Raw genomic sequence first — 19,574 nt, 5'->3', positions numbered from 1 at the left:
TGTTTATCCACTCCTCTTCCCTTCATTGCTTCCTTCTTTCTTCTAAAAGGGTATGGGACCTACAATTTGGAAACCACTTTGTGAAAGTAGCAGCCATGTTAGGCAAGACATGCTTATGAACATTAATTACACTGAACTGCACACTAATGAATTAAATTGATGTTCAGCTTAAGTCAGTTGTAACATTCAATATAAGCAAAAAAAATCTCAGAAGTTTAGAGAGGGGGAAAATGTCAAGTCATTTACCAAGGCATGAGAATCAGGCTGGCAGCAAACTATCAACTAGAAGATAATGAAGCACTATTTTCAAAGTTCTGAGAAAAAATGATCATGAACTTGGAATTCTATACCTCTATACTAAGCCAAGCTATCAATTAAGCATGAGGAAAAAATACAATCATTTTTAGATATTACAAAATATGGTAAGATGAAGAATGACTGCCCCCCTCCACCCAACAAATGTCCACATCTGAATCTCTGGAACCTGTGAATATACCTTATGTAGCAAAAGGAATCTGCAGATATAGTTAAGTAGGGATCTTGAGATGGGGAGATTATCCTGTATCACGCAGGTGGCCCAATGTCACACACTTTATAAAAGGGAGACAAGAAGGTCAAAGAAGGAAGTAGGAGATGTGACGATGGAAGCAAGAGGTTGCAATGATGTGAGAAAGGAAAGCGTCATGTGGCCTCCAGAAATTAGATAAGGCAAGGAAACAAGTTCTCTTTTAGTGGCTCCAGAAGAAACCAGCCCTCTGACACCTTGACTTTAGCCCAGTGAAATTGATTTCAGGCGTCCGGCCTCCAGAACTGTAAGAAAATAAATTTATGTTGTTTCAAACCACCGAGTTTGTGATAATTTGTTACAGTAGCAATAAGAAACTAATATAAAAATTCAAACTTTACTACCTTGCAATGTTTCTCTTAAGAAGGCTTTGAGAATATACTACTGAAAAACAAAATAACAGCAACCAAAAGAATTGAAAAAGACTCTCTCCTTGTGCAAATATCAATCAGGCTCAACAGACCTCCTCTCAGTTAGGTCCCAGTCTTGGTCACCTGTCCTGCATTCCACCTGCCTAGCCCAAGTTTAGCAAGAATCCTGCTAAGTTAGTTGAGTGAGAGTTGTCTCCACCCCACTCCACCCCCCAACCCTTGATATCTGATTACCCTTGATACCTGGTCAGAATCCTCATTCCCCACCCTTGATACCCGATCACGCTTGATATCTCTTCAGATTCCTCACCCACCATGCTTAATATCTGATCATCCTGCCCTGCCTTTATCAAGAATCCAGAGGTTTAGCAAGAATCCCCCTACCCTTGATGTCTCCTCTTAGTAACTGTTCATCTACCAAATTCCTCACTCTTCCTGTTGGCTATAAATCCCTACTTGTCCTTACTGTATTTGAAATTGAGCCCAATCTTTTCTGCTGTGATAGTTTTGACACCTAATGCAATAGTCCTAGATAAAGATTTATTTACTGTTAATAAGTGTCATCATAATTTTTTCTTTAACAGGATCAAAAAGAGGGGCAGACACAGGATCATGAAATCTGAGAAAGCTAAAATAAGGCATTTCCAGATGCCAACTGTGTAGTTGCCTAGAGAGCACCCAGCCTACATTAGAATAGGGAATACAAAGTGTCTTTCAATAAGAAAATGGATTCTAGGCAACATATAGATCCTGGATATTATCAGCGATACAGTAAAGGCTTACATATAAAAGACACCTAAAAAGAGGGTGACAGGACTATTAGAAATCTCATAACAAGCAAAGCAGAGTGTCAAGTCAGTCAAATATGAAGTAATGTACAAAGGGGCATGGCTGTGAATCTGATGGCATATGGAAAAAGTGAGTTCATTTGACCCTGATACTTTCAACATTAGGATTATATTTCCTTCCTACATACCTCATCATAACACTTGAGACTGAAGTAAATGATATTGACATTATTATGATTACATAAGAATTTTATTGGCTTTTAATGCTCATAATTAGTATAGAAAAGTATCTAAAACTGAACTCTCATCTGCACACATACACCCCCCCACTCTAAACCTAATCCCCTACCCTAGAAGCAGTCACTCTTACCTACCAAAAGCACCCTCCACACCACACAAGAATCTGAATGTATGCATGCACACATACATATATTTAAATCTCCTTTTCCTAGTCAAACACTATAATCATCTTATAAGTAATCCAACACCTTACTCTCTTTTGTTTAACAGTACATCTTAGAGATTGTGCATATCAACACCTACAGATCTTCCCAGTGGTGTGCCAATAAAGATTTAGCAAGCAGTTTTTGGAGGCAAGAAGCAGTCTGTGAGCCCAGATTTGTGGCGTCTGCCAATTTCCATGCTGTGATACTCCCACTGTGGTGGCCAATACTAAGCTATCAAGGTGATATTACTAAACACAGAGTTCAGGCTGGCTCCAATACATCACTGCATCTACCTCAACCTTCTTGACAGTTGTAAGGTTTCCTAATATATTAACATAACTTATTCAACCAATCCTCTCTTAGGAATTTGAACTAGGATAAACTGAGAGAGTCCATTTGTAATGGAAGTTAAATGAAACATCAGGAGGTAAAGGCACAATAGTCAATAGTGACCAAAGGCAAGCTGAAAAAGTGAGAAAGAAAAAAGGACCAGTAAGCTGACAAAAAGCAGCTGCTGCAGAGAGAAACAGCACCTGATATGCAGAACAAAGCAGAGAGCCTGTCCATCCCTGAAGCTGCTTCATGCCTCAGTTCCTGGTGGCTTTCATTTCAAGTTCAACGTATTCACATGGCACATGCTTTTACCCTGAAGTAATTTGAATAAGTGATGCATGTCTATGATTTGAGTTCCTTAATTCCATCGCATCTTTCAACCAAAAGAGGGCCCATGAATCAACTGTGCCTAAGCAGTAGTTTCAGTTATTTGGATTGCTTCCTCACTATAACAATAACTAAGACATATCAAGAATAAAGGTTCTTTTGATGGTAAAATCATAATAGGCACCACCGCTAAAACTTCAGCGTTTATTTTGCTATGCTCTAGATCCAGGCTGGAAGGAATGCTCAGAGAAGAAATAAGCAGAATTAAGCAGATCAACTACAAAACACAACTAAAAACAAACAAAATAAAGGAAGATGAACCAGTCATAAGAGAACCTGAAATACTGCTTATTTTAATAGGCTATCCTGTGCAAGATGAAATTAAATATGGGCACCTATAAGTTACATATACTGCCCCCCCAACTCTGCCCTGGCAAGAAAGCTTATTCTTAAATAGAATCCCAGGATACTACGGTAGCTAAGCCAAAAGCACCATCAGTGGTCCTGTGAGAACTGACCCAGAATTTCCTGTCCCTTATATCCCCTCCTTTGGGTTATCGGTGTGGGGTGTGTGGAAGGGACTATCACCCAATAACTTCTTTGCACTCTAGCCCACTCCCATTTCCATCTCTCATAGCTCAGTTAATTTCATGTTAAACAAATGTCTTATCAAAAAATGCACAACCTCAAAAACCCATTTATCTCCTTCCTTCTCCCAAAGTGTAATAATCTTAGTAAAATCATCTGGCTTCCTTTGCTCTTTCTCATGTTCACTTGGGAACAAAACAACAAAAGATTCTGATCATAGCTGCAATTATAAAAACAGTATAGATAATCATGATCAAGGAGGGGACAGCCAAAGGCTGAAAACTAAATGCATGAAAGAACCAATGTCATAAACCCAAAAGTCCTCAAATTTGCCGAGACTTCCTCTTCAGAAGAGCTACACAAGTATCCATGTACATTTTCATATTCCTCTGGTTTAATATGCAACACCTGATCAAATAAAAGTGATCAAAATAGCCCAAAATGTTCTTCAATTTTAGCTTTGATTTTAATTATCAGCGTAAATATGATATATACCTCTCCATTCAAAGTATTTCCAATATATCACTATCAGCAGTTTATCAACATTTTATATCATGCTTTAAATGAATAGTTTTAAATATTTTCATTAAATTTGCAGAACACATTTCTTCAAACAAACTCTTATATAGGAGTCCAATTTTTAAGCAAGATGGGTGAGTGGAGTTGAGGAGAGATGCAGCAAAAGTTCTCTTAACTTGATCTCCCTCCTTCCCCCAGGGACCCCCAGGACCTCTGCAGAACTGCTAGTGCTACACAGACCAAGCAAGGAAGTTGTACCCACCTGCCTTCTTCCATTAATACACTTATTATCTATTGTTCAAATGATTTCCCTTCCAATCAACTTCCTAACTGCCATCTCAACCTCCCTTTCACAGAGTCCCCTACAATTCTCCAGGTCCTTCTCTTCCTTTTATAAATAAAAAGATCAACATTCTAAAATTGGTAGGTTGTTTCATTTGTAAGCATATACTTTAAAACCTTGAAGAACAGGACACATCTCCAACATTTAAAACATGAAGCAGCCCAGCCGGGCATGGCTCAGCAGTTGAGCATCGACCTAGGATCCAGGCGATCAGGGTTTGATTCCCGGTCAGGGCACATGCCCGGGTTGCGGGCTGCAGCCGATCAATGACTCTCTCATCATTGATGTTTCTATCTCTCTCTCCCTCTCCCTTTCTCTCTCTGAAATCAATAAAGATATATTAAAAAAATAAATAAATAAAACATGGAGCACCCAGAGTCAAGTAGATATTTCATATTTCTATAACTAATAAAATATTTTAAGTCATAGTTTTAACAATTTCTGGGTAGGCTTCTATTACTTGCTTCCTAATTTCTAGAAAGATAAGAAACAGTATGTAAAGCCCTAGAAACAATTCCTGACAAGAATTCATTATAAGAAAGAAGATCGTTTTTCCCCTCAAACTTAATCATGAATTGTAGGCTGCTTCTAGATGATCCGCCTTACCACTGCACATGGCCCTGATGGTGGAGCTGGCCACTGCTTCTTTTGGTCAACTGTATTTCCAATTATGTTTTATTTAATATTTAATATGACATGTTTCTTCTATTGAATTGTAATCTCCATGAACAAAGGATAGTATCTCATTCATCCTGGTAGCTCCAGAATCAACAACAGTGCCCAGCACATAGTAGCTGCTCACTAAATATTTCTTAAAAGGATAAGAAAAATTACTCAAAATTAATTACTAATGTGAATTATTCAATCAGGTAAGCACTTAATATATCACTACAAAAAGTAAACCTTTGCCAAAGATTCTTCGCTTTCTCATATATTTTATTGTTTTTTTTAAATTCTATTTCAAGATAGCATTTACGATTTTATTGAGTCTAAAATTCAGATGAGAGCCCTTTGGGCGTGACTCAGTGGTTGAGCATCGACCTAGGATCCAGGCGATCGGGGTTCGATTCCCGGTCAGGGCACATGCCCGGGTTGTGGGCTCGATCAATGACTCTCTCATCATTGATGTTTCTATCTCTCTCTCTCCCTCTCCTTTCCTCCCTCTGAAATCAATAAAGATATTTAAAATAAATAAATAAATAAAAATAAATAAATAAATAAATAAAATTCAGATGAGAAGTCACAACCTATTTCTGATTAACACTTCTGATTATTTACTAATCCTTTATATCCATTAAGGAATGTACAGATGGGTAAATGGACGAACAGACGGACAAACAGAAGGACATGAATGTATGTCACGAACTTTTGAAAGATGAAGGAAACCAGAAACTTGTTTGCTATGTCTAAGTTCCTATCTACTCCTCTCCACCTGCTTTCCTTTATCTAGCTCCCAATCTACTCACAGAACTTCACAGTCTCACTTTCTTTTCTGGAAGGTCATGTTGACTTGGCTGTGTGCTCCCATCATGCTTCGTTCATGCGGAAGGGACTTTAGCTAGAGCAACACTCTGAAACTCTCTTCCCCACTCTTGCCTTACTCTTCTCATGGGGGCAGGACTTTTGGGGTCAAGGAGTAAGAAAGGAGCACCGTGCAAGGCTAGCTAAGCTCCTGCCTTTCTCTCTCAGACATCCTGTCCCTGGGTGCATGCCCGCTGCTCTGCTCTCCATGCAGGAAGGCATCTGTCTGTCCTGAAGGGAGGTCTGGTGTTGTTCAGCCGTGCTAGTTACCCCGGGGGTAAGTCTGTCTAAGTCAAGATGAGTTAATAAACCCTCTTACTTTAGATCTAATGCCATGTGTACTGCAATCAGCCAAGAGGAGTCATTCTGACCTCCATCCGTCAGTCTCCTGTGTCTTACTTCTCAAAGAGAATAGCATCACTCCTGGTTCCCCAGAACTCCCAGACAACTCCTACGTTCATGTGTAAGATGATTCACAGAGAAAAAGGATATGAAGTGATGTAATATTATTTAAATACCTACCATTACTACTGATGAGAAACATAATTACTGGTTGTTGAATATGAGTATAATTCCCATTTGGGGGGCAGGGCTGAAGGACAAAATTGCCAACAACAGATACTTAGAACCAAGACAAGCATATGAGTCATTTTACTCACTTAAACCCGCCTACGCTTGCTGGCAAACTCAAGATTGTACCTTAGCTGAGTTTCTGCCAGCATGATCATTTTAACAGATGACACAAGGCTGGTTTATAACAACTCCTTGTTTGTGGATACTTTATAACCTGTTTAGTGAGAGCTTACTGTCAGACACCATGCTGGGCATTTACCATACATAGTCTCACATAATCCACACAGCGAACCACCTACTCTGTTAGTTTACTACTATCCCCAGTTTACGTATGGGGAGCCCGAGGTGTAGAAAGGTTATGTCACTCAGATCCTATGGTAAGTAAGTGGCAGAGCAGGACAAAAGTCAGGCTTTCTGACTTCAAAGCCGTTTCTTACCACTAAGCTATATTGCTGAAGTTTAAGTAGATGATCCTTTTATATTTCTTCTCACTTCTGTTATTCCTTACACTTCTTTTCTTAGAAACAAATCTACCTGATTCCTGTGAATTCTTCACAGTTGTGTTTTCTGGGTTCCAGGAGCTTTGCAATCTTATCACACTAAATTGTCAATTACTTGTGCAAAATGGAGACCAGTGAGGTTGTAGAGAATCAAAAAGCCATTAAGATGAAATTTTCTTTGTGATCATAAGCAACTGTACTGCTTCTATTATGTTTTAAGCTGTGTGTTTTAGGAAAATAACAGGAAATAATTGAGAAACATTAAAAAAAAATTGACAGAATATTCATCAAATAGATACTGATGTTAACTTTACTAAAATACCTTATGCTTCTACTTGTAGAAAGAATTCTGTGAATCCACATCATGTACTTATCTTTCACAACTCTTTCAGCTCATTTGGAATTATAAGCATATACAGTTATATTCATTACAATAAAAATTTGTGTTTAATTCAGCCCAAGGGGGTGAAGAAATTATGCAATTATAGCAAATGCTTACAGACCAGATATAAGTCAAAGGGGGTACGAGAGAATTCACAGACTGCCCACCTTAACAGTAACTAATTCTACCGGCAGTTTGGCAAATCCTATTCTCAACCCAATGGTGACTTTTCTACTCTTTAAATAAAGAATGATGCCCAAATAACAAATTGTGCCTTAAATGGAATACAAAAACAAAAACTAAGTATTATCTTCAACAACTGAGTAGCACACAGGAAGAAATTGTATTAATACAGAAACAAAAGTATGAGCTATGCAAGTATGATTTGGTCCCTGAATGCCCTTAGGTTCAAATTGGAACAGAAGGCTATCAAAAGTCAGCAATTTAGGACCTAATAAATACAAAGGCTCATATCACACTGAAGCTGTCGTTCATTTAATCAGAGGAGGAGGAGGAGGAGGAGGGGGAGGAGGAGGGAGGAGGGGGAGGGGGATAGGGAGAGGGAGGAGGAGAGGGTGCCCTAAGCTCCAAGCACAGCATCACATAATTCTCACAACACGAAGCTATGTTCAGCACATCTCACCAAACAAATCCTAAGAACATTATAAGTATCTCACAGGTGTATTTGTGTTTAATATGGTATGTATTCTTTACATTCTGTTACTGTTATTGTGCTAATAACGATGTGTTAGGGTGACTTGGATAAGTAAGATTTAAAGTCTGTCCTCTTGCCCACTGTTACAAAAGTTGAGGGGGGGGGAAGAAATGTGTCTGTGAACCTCTAAATTAATAAGGCACAAGCTACCAACAACTAGTGCACAGTAACCAGGAAGTAAGTGAGTGGATTTCAGTGTGCTGAAACCTCCATGTGCTGGCTGTGTTTCCTCAAGCAACAGCCTACTCCAGTAAAAAGAAAAACCTTCCAAGATCTGCAAAGGAAGACTTCCCAAGTTACTTATGCCTATACATTTTCAGATAGCCAAGTTCCCAAGGTTTTACTCCACTGTTACCATAAAGCTGCCAGAGTTTTAAGGACATAAAATAAATTTCAGTAGTATCTGATTATTATAAACATGCAAGCAAATTTTTCCAAATGTTAAATTGGGACAACTAAATATTGTTTTCATATACAACTAAATACAATTGAGCTTATTTTACTATGCTGTACTAGTTATCAACTGCCAGACCCTGGGCAGAAAACAGAGAAATGTGAGCTCCCCATCAATGGATTTCAGTTGACTTATATTCTCTATTCAATGTAACCCAGTCCCACTGTTAATTTTTTTTCCCAAACCCTTTTAAACCACATCTTTTTTTTTCTATATACAACACATATGTTCTTCTGAGTAAAGATTCATTAATCCTAAAGTATATCAAACTTTAAAATACAATATTTGCAACACTACTACTGGCAGTTTGTTAATATATAAATATTGAAAAAATTCCCAGCAAACAAAAGTCCTGGACCAGATGGATTTACAGGCGAGTTTCACCAAACATTCAAAGAAGAATTAACAACTATTCTATTCAAACTATTCCAGAAAATTCAAGAGGAGGGAAAACTCCCAAACTCTTTTTATGAGGCCAGCATTATCCTAATCCTAAAGCCAGATAAAGATACTACAAAGAAAGAAAATTACAGGCCAATATCCCTGATGAACATAGATGCTAAAATCCTCACTAAAATACTAGCAAATCGGATCCAGCAATACACTAAAAAGATCATACATCATGACCAAGTGGGATTTATTCCGGGGATGCAAGGCTGGTACAACATCCGCAAATCAATAAATGTGACACATCACATAAACAAAATGAGGGACAAAAATCATATGATCATATCAATAGATGCAGAAAAAGGATTCGACAAAATCCACCACCCATTTCTGATAAAAACTCTCAGCAAAGTGGGAATAGAGGAATCATACCTCAACATAGTAAAGACAGACCTACAGCCAACATCATACTCAATGGGCAAAAACTAAAACCATTTCCATTAAAAACTGGAACAAGACAGGGATGTCCACTTTCACCACTCTTATTCAACACAGTACTGGAAGTCCTCACCATAGCCATCAGACAGGAAGAAAACATAAAAGGTATCCAAATTGGAAAGGGGGAAGTAAAACTGTCATTATTTGCAGATGACATGATATTGTACATAGAAAACCCTAAAGACTCCAACAAAGTACTACTAAATTTGATAAACGAATTTGGCAAGGTAGCTGGATACAAAATTAACATCCGGAAATCAATGGCATTCTTATACACCAACAACGAACTTTCAGAGAGAGAAATTAAAAAAGCAATGCCATTTACCACTGCAACGAAAAAAAATAAGATACCTAGGAATAAACTTAACTAAGGATGTAAAAACCTGTACTCAGAAAACTACATGACACTGAAAAAAGAAGTAGAGGAAGATTTAAACAAGTGGAAGAATATACCATGCTCATGGATTGGAAGAATTAATATCATTAAAATGTCCATACTATCCAAAGCCATTTATAAATTCAATGCAATTCCTATTAAAATACCAACAGCATATTTCACAGACCTAGAATAAACATTTCAAAAATTCATATGGAACCAAAAAAGACCCCGAATAGCTGCAGCCATCTTGAGAAAAAAGAACAGAGTGGGAGGGATCACATTACCAGATTTCAAACTGTATTACAAAGCCATTGTAATCAAAACAGCCTAGTATTGGTACAACAACAGGCATGTAAATCAATGGAACAGAACAGAGACCCCCAGAAGTAGACCCACGGCATTATGGTCAGTTAATATTTGACAAAGGAGACAAGAGTATCCCATGGAGTAAAGACAGTCTCTTCAATAAGTGGTGCTGGGAAAATTGGACAGCTACATGCAAAAAAATGAAAACTAGACCACCAACTTTCACCATACAAAAAATAAACTCAAAAAGGATAAAAGACTTAAATGTAAGTCACGAAACCATAAAAATCCTGTAAGAAAACATAGGCAGTAAAGTCACAGACATCCCACGTAGTGGAATTTTCACTGATACATCTCCTAGGGCAAGAGAAACAAAAGAAAAAATAAACATATGGGACTACATTAAACTAAAAAGCTTCTGCACAGCAAAAGAAAACAACCTCAAAATACAAAGGAACCCCACGATTTGGGAAAATATATTTGCCAAGGATGTTTCTGATAAGGGGCTAATTTCCAAAGTGTACAAAGAGCTCATACTACTCAGCAAGAGGAAGACAAACAACCCAATAAGAAATGGGCAAAGGACCTGAATAGACACTTCTCCAAAGAGGACATACGGATGGCCAAGAGACACATGAGAAAATGCTCAACGTCGCTAATCATCAGAGAGATGCAAATTAAAACCACAATGAGGCATCACTTCACACCTGTCAGAATGGCTACCATCAACAAATCAACAAACAACATGTGCTGGCGAGGGTGTGGAGAAAGGGGAACCCTAGTACACTGCTGGTGGGAATGCAGACTGATGCAACCACTATGGAAAACAGTATGGAGGTTCCTCAAAATATTAGAAATGGAGCTGCCATTTGACCCAGTGATTCCACTCCTAGGAATGTATCCTAAGAATCCTGAAACATTAATCAGAAAGAATATATGTACCCCGACGTTCATAGCAGCACAGTTTACAATAGCCAAGATCTGGAAACAGCCCAAGTGCCCATCAGTAATGAGTAGATAAAAAAGCTGTGGGACATTTACACCATGGAATACTACGCAGCTGTAAAGAAGAAGAATCTCGTACCCTTCGGGACAGTATGGATGGGCCTGGAGAATATTATGCTAAGTGAAATAAGCCAGGCAGCAAAAGACAAATATCACATGATCTCCCTTATACGTGGAATCTAAAGAACTTAATAAACTGATGAACAGAATAGATTCTATGACATGGAAGCATAGATGAGACTGACGAATGTCAGAGGGATGGAGGAGGGCGGGTGGGTGGAGGGGGAGAGAGTAACCAAAGAATTTATATGCATATATGCACAACCCAAGGACACGGACAATGGTGGGGAGAGGGACTGGGGAGGGGGAAGGGACCGGGTGGAACGGGTCATTGGGGAGAAAAAGGGACATCTGTAATATTTTAAACAAAAATAAAATTAAATATATATATAGTACAAAGCAGTCTTTTCTGACAAAGAAATCTGAATAAAACAAAGTCAATATTGTTCGCAAAAGCTAAAGGAATGGGGAGTAACTTAACTGCATCATTGCTTCAATGGAGGCAAAGCTGTTTCAAGAAACATCCACTTAGTAAAATTATTGTGTCAATTCAATTTGAATATCATTTTGGAACATAAATGTGCACAATTTAAAGAGCAGACACCTTCACAAATTATTAGCTCTGACTTATACAAATACCAAAATATAAGTGAAAGAATTTCAGTCTGAATTAGAGAAAAATCAGCAGTGCAGCACATTAATATTGCAGTATCTTCAATATGTAACTGTCTAGGACCAAGGAACAAGTCCTCTTCGCTTCTGGCATTTGCTGGTTAGCAGCAGGGTAGGTAATAAAGTTCCCTTAGCTTTATATTGAGACAACATTTGAAAAATGATTCTATAAGTAGCCACAATTTTTGTAGTCATGTGTTTATTCAGCAGTTTTGAGAAGGGCCAGCCGTGTACTCAGGACCCTGAAGTAGAATGGGGCGATCGGGGAGCCTGCCCAAGGTAGCTGGAGTCTCCCGACACCACACTGTAATAAGGGCTTCAAGAGAAGTACATACAGTGTGCTGTGAGACCAACACAGAGCCAGAAATGGACCCCGGCTGAGGGAATCGGGAAAGGCTTAGAAAAGGTGACCTTTAATTTCACACCTCAGCTGTATTTGATGATTTAAAATATTTTCTTAGTCTTGAAATTCACTGCCTAAATCATACAACTTTCCCTCAGTTCTCCCACCTCCCTTGTCATTTTTTCCTCAATACTCTGTGTTAATTCCTTCCTTTTTGTTTATTCTTGGAATATAAAGTTCCCTAGGATTTGCTCTCTAGGAGTTGCTTTCATCTCATCCTTGGCATTTGAAAATTTCAACATTGGAGCAACTCCTGACGGCCATGATAAGTAACAATTGGCAATCTCCCTGAGGCATAAATTTGTTTTTGTTTTTGTTTTTGTTTTTTTGTTTCTTTTTAATCCTCACCAGAAGATATTTTCTTCCATTGCTTTTCAGAGAAAGTGAAAGAAAGAGAAAGAAACAATGATTGGGGGGCGGGGATCAAGCCTGCAACCAAGGTATGTGCCCTTGTCCAGAATTGAACCCAGGACTCTTCGGTCAGAGGGCCGAAGCTCTAACCACTGAGCAAACCAGCTAGGGCCTGAGGCATTAATTTGAATCAAGGATTGTGCATCTGAAAACAGGTCACCTGCCTAGTGAGTGAGTCTAGCTGCATAGCTCATGCCTAGCAAAACAACTTTGGTTTTCTCTACTCATTATTATAAACACACTAAATCCCACGGTTGGAGTGAAACAAAACAAAGGAAAACATAAAATGCAATGGCCTCAAAAAGAAAACAAGTAATATTTTCTAAGTAGTTCTTAACTGAGAGATTTGCTAAGGTAACACTGAGACAGCATAGGTACCTGGGCCTGAGATCCTAAGGACACCAGATGGGCAGAAGAAACACCAGATAAGCCAACCACAAGAATGTCACCACCCCTTCACTCCCTGCTCAAAAAATGCAGAATTTTATCTCCCTTCTAAGGGCTAGCTTCTTCCACCCTGACATGGAAAATTCCACAAGCCCACCTTTTTCAAAAGGCACACTTTTTTGTGCAAGTATGCTTTGCCTCCAGCTTATAAAAGCAGCCAAGCAGAGCCAGCCCCATAGTCAGTTTGGAGGACCTTCCTTTCCTCTATACTGCCTCCCTTGTGCTCAAGCATATAAGCTTAATAAAATCTGTCTGGAAATTTCTCTGGGGTTTTCCTCGTGATTTCTATCTTAGGGAAACCCAAGAACACCAACACCATTTTAACAACCCAACAAAAAACCTCTAGATGTGATCAATAGAGGTCTTAAATGATGGACATCACCCCAACTGTGCCATCCGAGGCCTAAAGTTACTCTAATACCAAACAATAAAACAATAAATCAAATACTATGGAAAACAAAACAAACAAAAACCCATGAACAGAAATAAGACTGGAATGAAATGCACCAAATGTTAACATTTTAACTTACAAGAGGAGGAAATATGGATATTTTTATTTTGCTCTTACACTTTTGTATTTTTTTATGATCAATAAAACACATATATTAATTTTATTATAAAATATATGTTTTAACCCTGGCTGGTGTGGATCAGTTGGTTGGAGGATCGTCCCACACACCAAAAGGTGGAAGGTTTGATTCCTGGTCAGGGCACATATCTAGGTATCAGGTTCAATGCTCAGTCAGGGCACGTGCAGGAGGCAACTGATCAATGTTTCTCACATGTTTCTCTCTCTCTCCCCCTCCCTTCTTCTCTCTAAAATCAATTTAAAACACACACACATATATATGGTATCCCAAAAAAATGTATACACACACTCTGAATAATTATAAAGGCAGTGTCTATTAAAATACAGCTCATTTTCAAAATTGAGCTATCAGCTGTTAAAGTGTGTATACATTTTTTGGGACACCCTTTGTATGTATGTATGTATGTGTGTTCTGTATATATGTGTATGTGTGTATTTTAAAAATATAAAGACAGATCACATTGATACCATAAGTTAGAAATTTTTTTTTTAATTTCCAGACACATTTTAAGCTTTTTAATAAAAAGCTAGAAAACAAACTTGCTCCCCAGTTTTCTATAAGGTTTATATAGAAAGTTATAAAACAATTTTTGAAAAAAGTTATCTACAGTCATCAAAATAATTCTGCACTATCTCTATGAATACCTAAAAATTCCACTTGGAAAACCTAGTAATCAGTCATATAAGTAGATGAAGATCAGATTAAGAATACAAAGACAATTTGTGACAGCATGGAGAGACCTAGAGGGTATTATGCTAAGTGAAATAAGACAGTCAGAGAAAGACAAATACCACATGATTTAACTTCTACATGGAATCTAAAGAACACTATAAACAAAACAGAAACAGACTCATAGATACAGAGAGCAGACTGATAGTTGCTAGGGGGAGGGGAGTTGGGGTACTGGGTGAAAAAGGTGAAGGAGTTAAGATGTACAAATTGGTAATTACAAAATAGTCATGGGGATGTAAAGTACAACATAGGAAATATAGTCAAAAATATTAAAATATTGTAGTAACTAGGTATGGTGCCAATTGGGTACTTGCAATATTAAGGGGAACACTTTGTAAAGTATTTAATTGTCTAACCAATCACCTGAAACTAATACAAAATAATACTGAATGTAAAAAAAAAAAAAAGAATTTAAAGACCAGCTTTCCCTTGGAAAAATGAAATGGATCAAGTTTCCTGATAGTCATTAATTCGAAAACTACTGAGTATTATTTATTGCCACTGCACCTACTGCTGTAAATACAAATAAAACAAAGTTCCTCAAAAGATCAGTCTCCTGAGGGAGTCAGACACACAAAGAATCAACTATCAATAATGTAATAAATACCTTAATAGAAGCCTTTTAAAAATACTATGGAGAAGCTAATAGAAAAGAAGCAAAGTCAGGAAAAGACTTAACCTGCAAGACAACATTTGATCCAAACCTTAAAAGAACGGTAGAAACGCACCATTCAAACAAAGAAAAAGCCATGAGGCCTTAATGAAAAGTTAGGAACCACAGCAACAGGTACATCTATTTCAAGAGCACCCATCTCAACAATCATACTGGGTAGGGAAGACCGGTCTCAAAATTACATCATTTCTCTTTCCCCTTCTTTTTTCATATTATCTAATCCACCACAACTGGAGCAGAAGGTAATCCCAGGAGAAAAAGTTAGGTGTATGCAGGAAAATAGGGAAAAGGGAAAGATTTAGGGATTAGAAATTACTTTGAGCACCCGGCCAGGCGTGGCTCAGCGGCTGAGCGTCGACCTAGGATCCAGGCGATCAGGGTTCGATTCCTGGTCAGGGCACATGCCCGGGTTGTGGGCTGCAGCCAAACAATGACTCTCTCATCATTGATGTTTTCTCTCTCTCTCTCCCTCTCCTTTCCTCTCTGTGAAATCAATAAAAATATATTAAAAAAAAAAGAAATTACTTTGAGGATATAAAGAAAGCAAAATGAACTTAGCAAAAATTTAACAACTAGTGTTTTGATACTACACTAGCATACCATTATTACCTGGGTCATTCAGTAGTGAATTACTAAGATAATGGCAACTGTCACCCTTGTTTTAATAATGCTAATGCTGCTCAAAAAACAAATTTTAAAAACAAATCTATGCACATCCAAATATATATTCCTTCAATTTTATAAAATGCATATATAAACTGCCATATACATTATCTTCCTGAAATTGAATATATTTGAGAAAAATAGAATATAGATTTTCAATGAAACTTGCACCACTATATTCAGGGTTTTTTAAAAAAACAACAACAAAACAGTATTAAGCCCTGGCCAGGTACCTCAATTCGTCAGAGCATTGTCCCGACATGCCAAAGTTATGGGTTCAATCCCCAGTCAGGGCACATACAAGAATCAACCATGAATGCATAAATAAGTGGAACAACAAATCGATGTTTCTGTATATTTCTCCTCTCTCCTTCTCTCTCTCTCTAAAAATCAATAAATAAAATAAAAATAATAAATCTTAAATGAAGCTGATACATTAAAGAGGAAAAGGCTGCCACAGGCTACAGGTGACATCTTGTCTGGAGATCCTGAAAATTCACATCTAGGATTCTTAATCGTAATCTATCCATTCCATCCCTATCCCAATGCCTCACCCACAATTACCTGGCCAAAAACTTATAAACAGGATCAGTTGGTTTCTAAATCCATATTTCACACACCAGACTAAGACTCTTTAAAGAAGTCATTAAGAGGGAAAATGAGCCTCTTCCAGAATGATGTACTTGATGAGTTATGCGAATTTCTATATGAAATATCACCATACCCCAAGGCAATTGACTATAAATAAAAACATAGTTTGCATAAATGAGCTGCCATCTTTCTCATTGTGGAAAATACTTCTTAGAAAGCACTGTCTCCAACTCATTGAGTAAACCATCTGAAATTATAGAAGGCATTTATAACAGCAACCTTAATTCCTCCTTTACAATTAAATACACAAGGCCAACTTCACAATGCAGCAAAAAAGACTGGGAACAACATAAATGTCCATCAATTCAGCTATTAAAAACCATGAAGTAAAATTATGTACAGATTTGAATTGACTTCCAAGATATATTGTAAGTGGGGGGGGGGGGGAAGCAAGATTCAGCCCTGGCTGGTGTGGCTCACTGGTTGGAGCTTTGACCAGGGCTCCAAGGAGGTCTCGGGTTTGATTCTCGGTCAAGGGCATTACCTGGGTTGCAGGTTTGATCCAAGGCCCTGCTTGGGGAGTGTGCGGGAGGCAACCAATCAATGGGTTTGTTTCTTTCACATCAATGTTTCTCTCTCTCTCTCCTCCTGGCCCCTCCCTCCCTTCCACTCTCCCTAAAAATCAATAGAAAAAAATATCCTTGGGCCTGGCTGGTGTGGCTCAGCGGTTGAGCATCAATCTATGATCCAGGAGATCACGGTTCAACTCCTGGTCAGGGCACATGCCCGGGTTGTGGGCTTGATCACCAGTAGGGGGCGTGCAGGAGGCAGTCGATCAAGGACTCTCATCATTGATGTTCTCTCTCTCTCTCCCCCTTTCCCTTCGTCTCTCTGGAATCACTAAAGACATATTTAAAATATGTATACATATATCCTTGGGTGAGGGTTAAAAAAAAAAAGCAAGGTTCAAAACAGTGGTACAACACATGGTTGGGGTTAGGGATGCACATAAACATACAAAGTTCACCGTGATTGTCCTGGGGAGATCAAAAGTAGATGGCTGAATGAAAATGACACTTATTTTTCACTGCATAACCTTTCATACACCTTCAATTGTTTACCATGTACATGTACCACCCTAGTCAAAATATAAAAATCATTTAAACAATTGTAAAGATAATTAATGTTAGGAGAAAAATCCCTCCACAGGAAAAGCTTGAAGATTTAATACTATTCCAACACAGCCACTTCTACACAAGCAAATGGTTCCCTTCTCTACTACACCCTTCTTATAGCTCCCAGTAATCAGAAACATTAGGAGGGTCAAGAATAAGCCACCTCAGCTTTTTCTGATAGAATGACTTCACCTTCCAGTTTTCTTTACTGCTCTAAAAGAAGGAAGGGAAGAATATAAATTCAAAGAGATAGAAACTATGGTCAAGTGCATAACTACTTCTCTCCTGTGACCAGAAGAAAACCAACTAGTACTTTTTCCTCCAGTAGGTCACGCAGGCAGGGGGGCTGTGAACATGCAGAAGGAGGAGATTAAGGGTCTATATTCTACCTTTTTGATATATGAATAGAAAACCAGGCCTAGAGAAGCTGACCCTCACTCACTGCAATAATTTATAAAAGGGTTAGCACTTTACTGAGAACTCCAAAAATTAAACAAAGAATAATACAAATGCTAAAGTCATCACATTTTATGCTAGTAGGGGCTGGTTCAAATACTTTAAAAATAAGTTCAAGCCAAATGACAAAAGTTACAGGAGAATCTGCCTCAGCAGATCACACTGCAACTTTCCTGATTAATTCACTGACCAGATGAGATTTTTACTGTGGTAAGTCTGGGTTGGTTTAAAATGGATTTCTTACAGAACTTTCATTTATAGTGTTTTTGAAATGCCTTTAAAGCCTTTTGGAGGGTATTTTTCCCCCTTCAACTCATATTTTCGATAAGTCATTGATCTTATCAAATGTAGTTTTGCCAATAGAAGTCCTTTTCAAGAAAATAGTTTTAATAAACTTGCTGACAGCCCGGCCAGGCGTGGCTCAGTGGTTGAGCATCGACCTAGGATCCAGGCGATCAGGGTTCGATTCCCGGTCAGGGCACATGCCCGGGCTGCGGGCTCGATCACTGACTCTCTCATCATTGATGTTGCTATCTCCCTCTCCCTCTCCTTTCCTCTCTCTGAAATCAATAAAGATATATTTTTTAAAATAATAAATAAATAAATAAATAAATAAATAAATAAATAAATAAATAAATAAATAAAATAAACTTGCTGACAAATAGATTACATTACTATCCTTGTGAATGGTAAGTTAATTTAATTGACCTTTTTTTTTTAATTAATTAATTTATTTATTTACTTAAATACATCTTTATTGATTTCAGAGAGAGGAAAGGAGAGGGAGAGACAGACAGAAACATCAATGATGAGAGAGTCATTGATCGAGCCCACAACCCGGGCATGTGCCCTGACCGGGAATCGAACCCCAATCGCCTGGATCCCAGGTCGACGCTCAACCGCTGAGCCACGCCCGGCCGGGCTAATTGGCCATTTTTAATACAGCCAATCTAATGGGTTCTTTGGTTTCCAATAAAGCCATCAATGCACTGACAATTTCACAAACTCACTATGTGCAGGGCTCTCTACAAGAGAACAACAGATTATTAAGACAATATCTGCCCGCTGGATGTTTACAATGTTGTAAAGAAATAAAAGAATCCTTACTATAAGAGATGTGTTCACCCCCAGAAACTAAATGGCAATAAGAAAAATGCAAAAGTAACAATCCTTCTTGAAGCACATCACAATCTATAGAGGTCGTCTATGTTGCTGTACAGCTCAAACTATTTCTAACATGACTAGAAAACTACAGAGCACTTCATGAATTGATTATAAGAGGTTAACTGTCTGAAGACAGAACAGAATTTTAGCGAAATCATTTCTGTTTTCTTAAAATTATAAATGAGGGCCAATTTGGATTTTTCTTCTAGGAGATGACTTCAGTTTGACTTATTTTCCTCTAGAAATCTAAGCACATCTAGAAACCAGAAGCTCAAATTGCTTGGCAAGTACACTGGAATGCCAACAGAACTCAAGTTAATTGCCTACTTCCTTTTAAATGCTATCAAGCACCATAAATCTTTTGGAATATGTGGATATCTTCATTTATAATATGCTTTAGAAAGGGCTTTCCTACTGAATTATGTCTAGAATGTGTGTATATACGTAAACACATGCAAACTTGAGCTTTCACAAAATCTACAGTCAATTGTTTCATAGCAGTATGATGGGTTCATTTAACAAATTAAATGAAATCAA

The 19,574-nt window shown here is 38.0% G+C and overlaps 1 protein-coding gene across 3 annotated transcripts in view; it reads right to left on the bottom strand.

Annotated features, from left to right (window-relative positions):
- Positions 1-19,574, bottom strand: part of USP6NL (USP6 N-terminal like) — a 167,639-nt gene that overhangs the window by 79,032 nt on the left and 69,033 nt on the right. The window lies entirely within an intron of this gene.

The sequence above is a fragment of the Miniopterus natalensis genome, chromosome 1 (assembly GCF_054644295.1).
Source record: "Miniopterus natalensis isolate mMinNat1 chromosome 1, mMinNat1.hap1, whole genome shotgun sequence".
NCBI lineage: Eukaryota > Metazoa > Chordata > Mammalia > Chiroptera > Miniopteridae > Miniopterus > Miniopterus natalensis.
Note: the sequence above shows the minus strand (reverse complement) of the source record. Positions and strands in the feature narration are given on the sequence as shown.